Genomic DNA, 8,493 nt, shown 5'->3' with positions numbered 1-8,493 from the left:
TGGGGAGCGGATGTTGTCGAGAGGCATTGTGGGAAATGTAGTAACTGAAGCTGACAAGAGAGGCGGAGGGAAAGTGGATACAACATAAAGGCAAATGAAAACCACATATCCAACAAAATGCGTTGAGGGTGGAATTTTGAGGGTGGAATTTTCCTCTGAGGCAGGGCGTTCCACTCTTTTACCAAACGGCAAGGGAAACTCCAGGGTTCACACTTGCACGGACACCCACTTGCATTCCTGCACGGATATAAACAGCACATGGGCGACAAAACCACGCACATTTGTATGCATTCATGGACACATGCACTTGTTCTCTTTCCTTCCTTCTTCCCCTTTTGCTCTTTTACGGTGGTTTCCTGCGCACACTGTCTGCCTCTCATGGTACATTCAGAGCATGAACACCCGGAGTCAGCAAGTCTGGACACAGCTGCTGAATATTCAGCCCTGCGCTCCCTCTAACTCTCCATTTCCCTCACCATCTCTGTCCTCTCCCAGCTTAAACTCTCCTGATTTTACCCTCTCTTGCTTGCTCCAATCTTACTCAACACCTTGCTCAATATCTCCCAGCCTACATCTGTAGCGCTCTACAGCTTTGCCGCCGCAGCCTCGGCTCTCTGTGCTCCACTTTCATTAAGGGGCTCTCCTCTGATAGCCCTTCATATAACACTTAATCATCATAACAATAAGAGCACTCTCTTGCTCGCTCTCTCTCTCCGACGAATCACCTCAAGGGGCCGGTCCTAAAGATCCCCCGCTTACTGATGTCATTAACTGCCCGGGCTCCTGATTGGCTGGAGCGGCGCGGGAGAACCCGCCTCAGGTGTTTGACGGAGGGCTCAGTGGGAGCACACGGGTCGGACAGGCCAAGGACATTCCTCTTGTGGAGAAGAGCGGAGAAAACGTGCACACACACACACGCACACACAAGCTGGCGTGTGCAGGGGCACACAGGGCTCTTGCCGGGAAGCAGAAGACAAGGCGTGTTTGATTTTGCAGTCAAGAGAGAAAGATGAATAAGACTATTGAATAAGGGGGAGGGAGGTTTGAATAACAGTATTTTACATGAATGGATCCTCAGGGAAATGACTGCTCTGTCGCTCTCTTTGCTCACTATTTTCAGCTGCGATTTGACAACAGGATTGAGTGTGAGTGTTTGTGTGTGTGTCTGTGTCTGTGTGTGTGTGTGTGTATTGTGGGGGTGGGGGGGGGGGGGGGGGGGGGGGGGGGGGGGGTTGCATTTTGGCTGATTGGGTCTATGCCGCTATCACGCTGTGGAAGTGACAGTGTGCCATATTATGTTGTGGGTGTGCGCATAGATAAACACAGTCGGCGGCTTCACGCAGACATAAATGCACACAAACTAAACTGCACAGATAGCCACACAGTGTGTGTTTGTGTGTGTGTGTGTGTGTTGTCCAAACCTCAGTGAAATCACAGCTGTTCTCAGTTGCAATGCGGCAGTCGCACCATCGTCTCGGATAACACACACATACGAGTGTGAGACGGGGACAGTAACACCACACTTGGCAGGGTCGGAAGGTCACGGGGGTATTGTTACAAAGTTGCCTAGCAACAAACACACAGCACATATAATCTCCAACTGTATGTGACCCCTGACCAGATGTGAATGTAGTTCTGATGAATATGGTGACAGCTGATGAACGTTTGCGCAGAAATGTGTGTGAATGTGCCAGGGCTTCATTATAGACCACAATAAATCTTGCACAAATGTTAGCACTCCACAGTCAAACTAAAGTACCCAGTTAGCAGCAGACTAGCTTGTTCATTCACAGCTACGGGTGCTTATATGTGTAAAAGTTACACTCTCTTATTTTTTTAAATTATTTTTTACAGCGAGAAAGATGGGGGATGACATGCAGCAAAGGACCGCAGATCGGACTCTAACCCGGGCCGCTGCAGGACTCAGCCAACATGGGGCGAACGCTCTTACTGGGTGAGCTAGACGCACCCCCACGTTCTCCCTTTTGAGAAAACCTCCATTCAGTTTGGTTTCCTTGAGGCTTGCCACACGGCGCCTGCCGACAACATTGCCATACACCGAACACAGGAAAAGGAAAGTGACACTGAATATTACTTACAAAGATGTGCTTCATCAGGTCTGCAGGTAGCTCAGCCAATCTGTGTACTGAATTCTATTTAGGTTACCACGGGAACATGGCTCGTGTCCTCTCTGTCACGATGCCTTCGTGCACAGTGTTTCAAAACATAAACAGTCGGTGCAGGGGTGTAACAACGCAGAGGGCTCCAGCAAATATTTTCACGAGGCTCAAATTTGGCTAGGGCTGTGCAATTAATTGGATTTGAATCACGGTTATGACATCGGCTCATAACGATCACAAATGGAGAGGTATGGAGAAAAACAATTATTTTGCAAGTGAAGCTCTTTGTCTTCTGCGCTGTTTAAACAACAGAGCTGTTTTTCAATCTGAATCCATGCTGAATAGTTAACTTAGCCTGCAACTGATTCGCTACCTGACAGAAATACTGCAGATTTGTATCATTTGCCAAAATTAATTAAAGTGTTGGATCTGGACCCGGGGAGTGACCAAGGAAAAAAACGAAAAGAAAGAAACCTAGAAGTTGCAGAAGGAAGCCAGTTCACTGTCTGCTGAGAGGGACACTTGATCGGTTTCTCGATTTAAGATTAGTTTACTCGTCACGGGGAGTACAACTCAGCACGTGAAAACTGGGGTTGTTTCAATTCCGATTGGTCCCGATTCGGTCCGATTGTAATGGCTAAAATGAAGCTCATCAAAATCTGATCCTTTCTTTAATGCAACTTTTTTTGTCCACCGCAGCGCTGCTGATGCTGCATCGCTGCTGTCCTTAATGACATCTACAGAGCAAGCATTTCACTGCATATGAGAGTGGAAATTAAGATGGTGTTAAAGGGGACATATGCATATTTTCAGGTTCATCCTTGCATTATAGGTTTCTACTAGAACATGTTTACAGTTTGCTCTGCTGATTGGCTTGGGAGAAAAATATAGCACACCCCTGCAACGGTTCTTCTCAAGCCGTGGATGGAGACACTCCGATTGGGAGCGGTATATTCCAAGGAGCCTACACGTAACAGGAAAGGGAGCCAAATCTGAATAACTTGTTGAATCATGTTTCCTGATGTAAGCAGCCGTGACAATATAAGTGCAGTCAGTTTGGCATTCCCTTCTGCCTTGCAAGCACACACACACAATCATACATTACACATGTAATATGCGAGTCATGTATTACAACAGAAAAAAAACACGGGCTTGCTAAAGACTCAATAATTATGTTTTCTAAAATTCAGTCAAAATAATGAAGTTCACTGGTTCGGTATTACTTTAAACAAAGTACTTGGGACTCTAAAACCATCATAAAATCAATAAAAGACATTTTAAATAATTGAGTTACAAGCAGGTTTTACCTTGTTTACTTAGGCCCTCTGTCTCTGCCGTCCCTTCCCACTGTGTGCAGTGGAACAAAGCAAGAGATGGCAGAGAAACTTATCTTTAAAAAGAAACTGCACAGTGTTGTGGAATAATTCGCTAAACTGTCACAAGGAGCGAATCCTATCTCAGAGAATGCCAGTGTCACACACACACACACACACACTTTGGTGTTTACATCATACAGGAAGGTATTTTTTCCCCTCACACTGCCAGGGAACAGGCCCACGCATGGACACACAGACGCTGACTAAGGCCCTAAGACTGCTGGAAGGGGATATGTGTGTGTGTGTCTGTGTGTCTGTGTGTGTGCGTGTGTGTGTGTCCCCAACCGTTACTTGATGATTTGTACAGCACCTACCACCTCTTTGTATGCATATACACATGACCGGAGAAAGAATTACGGTTAATTAACTCTACCTCTGGTACACTAGTCAGAATAAGACTTTTTCTTCTGATTGACCGATGTTAAAAATACACCGACTACCCATTAAATTAATAAAATTTAACAACTTCATTCACACATTTTTCCACAGTGTTCTCACCAGATGTTGGGGGGAATTAGTAAGGTAACATTAGCTAACTAACGTTAACGTAAGCCACGTTCCCTCTACCTCTTTTGCGTTGACAGTCTTTCTGCATGTGTGTGTCGGTTTGTGCAGCGGGATCAAATCATCCTGTTCAGTGTTAAGCTGCTGTGTGGTTAGTGGAATGTACAGTGCACTGCTTGTGGTTTGGTCTCAGCGCTAATCAGTTTAATAAGGAAAATCTGCATATTTTGTGTTTGTGCATGAGCGAGTGTGTGTAGTTATACCTTTTGTATGTTTGTAACTGTTAAGTCCCTGTGTTGTGTGAGCTCCCTTAGGCTTGGGGTTTGAGGTTAGAGAGAGAAAAAAGTGGGAGGACGGCCGAAAGACAAAGTGTGTTTGTGCGTCTCTGTGTGAGTGTTTTCAGGTCTGTTAAAAGCTCCCAGTTCTTCCATCCAACGTTAGATGGCTGATGCTCAGAGATTCAACCGCAACGCTTGGAGAACACAACAGGCGGCCTATTCAACCCGAGACACAAATAGAGCACTCTTCCTCTGTGCTTAAAACCTCATAGCTCAAAACAACAAGCTAAAAAGGCCAACCACCAAATTTCTCCATGACGCTAGTTTTCTTTTGCTGAAATAGGAACTGGCACGTACGGTATCTGAGGAGACGACCCAGCATCATCTCTTTCTTCTTTTCATTCACTGCCTGGTTGTGAATGTTGGCGAGCCTCAGGATGAGAATCAACAAAGGGTCAGACAGTCGCAGACGGAGGGCAACAAGGCAATAGAGTTACCAGTTGTGAGACACTGGGATATTCATTTCAAATAGAAGCCAGCTCTCAGGGGGCCTCAACAGGCTGCCAAGGTGGGTGTGTGCTGCACGAGCATCTTTAAACGCCTTGTGTTGCTACGGACAACACATGCAGAACAATAAAGTAGCTACGCTGTGAAGTCTTGCCACTTTAATGGGAAGAAAAAGGGGAAAAGATGGGGAGGAATAAACACATTATATAAATGTGATGGTTCCTGAGGTCATTTTTTGTCTGCACACATGGTTATGCATGCCAACACACACACACACACACACACACACACACACACACACACACACACACACACACACACACACACACACACACACACACACACACACACACACACACACACACACTGTATGGCTGCATCCAGGTATGACATCACTGTAGCTAACCATAGGCAAGAGAGTCCAAGAGAGCCAAGCTGACGTCATACCATTCGCTCAATGTCAATTACGTAATCACGGGGTCCAACGCCTGCAGGACAGCCATGCTGTGTGTGTTTTTTGTGTGTGACCGCATGCAGGGCAGGAACACATAATTGCAATCTCATGTGTGAGAGGAGACATAAAATGAGGCATGCTGATGACATCATTAGCGGGAGGCGGCCTGGCGTCGCGGCTGTCACATGGCGAGAGTGTTTGGGCAGAAGAGGAGGAGACAAGAGCGCTGCAAACAGAGGAGTTATGCAACGCAAATCCAACTCAACAGACTAGAAAGGGCCTTTTTGTGCCTTTCCTCTGTGTGTACACAGTGTGTGTGTGCGCGTGTCTTAAGTGACTTTTCTCCAGCACTTTTACTTGAGGCGAAGAGTGCATTAAAAACACACAAGCACTCAAGCATACTGCTGAAATGCACACTGAAACTTACACACACACAAACACACACACACACACATACACCCCCCCCCCCCAAACCAAAGCTTCCTAAAGACAGGAAATCCTTCCACCCACGTTCCTGTGTTGCTTGGCAACCAGAGCAGCGTCACTGTGTGTATGCCTCCACCGCTGACAACACACACGGAAACAGACACAAACACACACAGCAACTCCTTCAACTGTGCTCCTTTTAAAGGACCCACAAAAACCAGCAGATAGCCGAGCCAGAGCTGAGCAGGCTGATGACTCGCTACAGCTGCCCTCCAATTCGTCAGCTATGGATCTAAACCAAACATGACATCACCCCTTGTAAACATAAAACACTTCCCCCCCCCCCATTTATAAAATCTATTTTTACACCCGCCGATGTCTTTCTAAGCGTGATGGAGCACGCATACGTGTCTGTGTGCGGCTGTGCTAATGCCTGCTACTCTGTACGTACATGTCCGTGTGTATGCACTCGTGTGCCACTGTGTGAGGATGCAAGCAGCAATAGCTCAGCACGACAAAGCAGAGAGAGGCTAATTGTGCAGAGGTGCCCATCACTGTGGACAATGAGTCCATTTCAAATCAGCAGGAGGCCTATTGAAGACAATTATAACCTGGGGGATACAGAGGAGCATTATTCTTGTAAGCCATTTTGGCCTCCTAGGCCGGCTGTGTTACCACTGCAATTTAAAACCATGCTTTTAACTCTCCACTTGTTTGAACACATAAACCACTACATGAAAAGCAAAGGTCACCTACCAGAGAATTAAAAGAAATGAACTGAATACAAACTAGTCTCGCATTGACAGACCATCCTCCACCGGGCTGTGGAGGAGGGCCTGGCTAGTCTAGCTAGCTGTCTGGATTTACCCTGCAGGGATCTGAGGAGAAGATAACCATAGTCCTCAGAAATCCACCGGAGTTTAGGACGACAACACAAAGAAAGAGGGAAGGTAACGGACATTGGCTGAAAAGAGGGACATCCGGTGGAATTTCAGGCAGCACCGGAGCAATCCCAGAAGTGGAACTAATTTTCTAAATCATTCATCTGTCTGAGAACAGTGTATGAAAAACAAAAAAAGTGACCTTTGAGAGCTTTCTAGGGGGGGATTAGGAATGCAGGCGTACTTTTCCTACAAGGCTATCTAGCTACATCAATGAAAAATAGTGACAAAAAAAATGGCCGATCGTATAGGAGCTTGACACAGCTGTACATGTTGTTGTTTAAAAAAGTTTTGGATGTGTCGAAAAGGTGTTGAAGTACAACGGGGCAGCTGTGGCTCAGGTGGTAGAGCCTACCAAGTAGAAGGTTGGTGGTTTGAGGAAAAGACATTGAACCCATCTGTGTGGGAATGTTAATCTCATGACTATGTGACACGTTGTATGACAGCCTCGGCCACAGTGCATGAATGTGTGTGTGAATGGTGCCTGGTGGTAGCAGTTGAAGAGCGCCATTTAAATAGAGTCCATTAACTTGGTTTAAATTATTTTGGAGTGATCTTTATTCAAGTTTTCATATGTCGAAAGATGACTGGTTAATGGCTGAAGTTGCTTTAATAATTTATTTTTATTTTTTGCAAGAATTCTTTGTAAATTATAGAGTGTGGTCTAGACCTACTCTATCTGTAAAGAATCACTATAACTCTTTTTTATAATTTGATATGTGAGCAATGCCTTTAATTAGTTTAACTATATTTAGTGGGCCTTGATCCAGTGGGAATCAAACCCTCGACATTTGCACCATGGTGTACTGTTCTGAGACAGAAGCTGCTGTATCTTTACATTACTGCAGCTTTGGTAAACAAAACAACTCATTTTTACTACACATAACAGAGGCACAACACCATGAACTTTGCCAAGGTGCAATGCATGTCCACTTTTCACTGAGTAAACACATTAGTCCACCAGTCACTTTTGCTGATAAGGTGCACTTCTATAATACCTCTGACTGTGCATTTCAGACACTCTGCCATATGGCTCATGGGCCACAGCTGACCACAGCACAGCAACGAGTTGGAGTATTTCTCCAGGCACGGCTAATACAATCAGAAATGTTAAAAGAGCCATTTTTGAGTATTTACGCTGAATAAATCATAGGCTGGCGTCTGTGCTTTTATTCAAAACACAGACTATTCAATTCATTCACACATGAATTATAGATCCATTATGGACTGTTTTAGCTGTGTTGAGGGAATCAGCCTAACAACAGTTGTTCTGAGAGCACTAACCCACTGAGCCATCCATACCAATTATCTGTGTCTAGGGTGGAGTCTGAATTCAATATTTAATTTACACAATTCAATCTCACGCTAGAGCTTCCATCTGAAAAAAACTACTGGTGTCAAAAGAGCCAGAATGGACAAAGGCGGTGTGGGCTTCCGCTGAGAATCTCAACTGTTTCCAAAGTGAAAAAGAAGCGGGCTAACTGAACGTCAAACCACAGGGGTGTCCATTGAGAGACAGGGAGAGGTGGAGGGGCAAGAACTCCATTGAGCGCAGCCATGGGGGGTCAATATGTGAATGAACGTTTGGTATGGAGGTGAATTATGAATGAGCAGCACTCCGAGCACTCCTGGAGAAAGCATGTCAGCCCCCGTCTCCTTTACTCCGCTTTCTTTCCATCTCTCCTCCTCCTCCTCCTCCTCCTCCTCCTGCTGTCCTAAAATCTCCATCATCCTTTCTTTCCTCTCTCTGTCTCTGTTTCATCCCTCGCTACTGGATTAATCTTCTCATCTGCCTTATTCTGTCATCTGATCGCTCTTCCTCCCTCCAGCCTCCCCCTTAACCCTCCTCCACCTCCTGTCTCCAGAACAGGGAGGGGGGGGGGGGGG

At 45.8% G+C, this 8,493-nt stretch overlaps 1 protein-coding gene across 3 annotated transcripts in view; it reads right to left on the bottom strand.

The window, feature by feature from the left end:
- Positions 1-8,493, bottom strand: part of ches1 (checkpoint suppressor 1) — a 68,573-nt gene that overhangs the window by 51,492 nt on the left and 8,588 nt on the right. The window lies entirely within an intron of this gene.

This window comes from Etheostoma cragini, chromosome 18, assembly GCF_013103735.1.
Source record: "Etheostoma cragini isolate CJK2018 chromosome 18, CSU_Ecrag_1.0, whole genome shotgun sequence".
Classification (NCBI taxonomy): domain Eukaryota; kingdom Metazoa; phylum Chordata; class Actinopteri; order Perciformes; family Percidae; genus Etheostoma; species Etheostoma cragini.
Note: the sequence above shows the minus strand (reverse complement) of the source record. Positions and strands in the feature narration are given on the sequence as shown.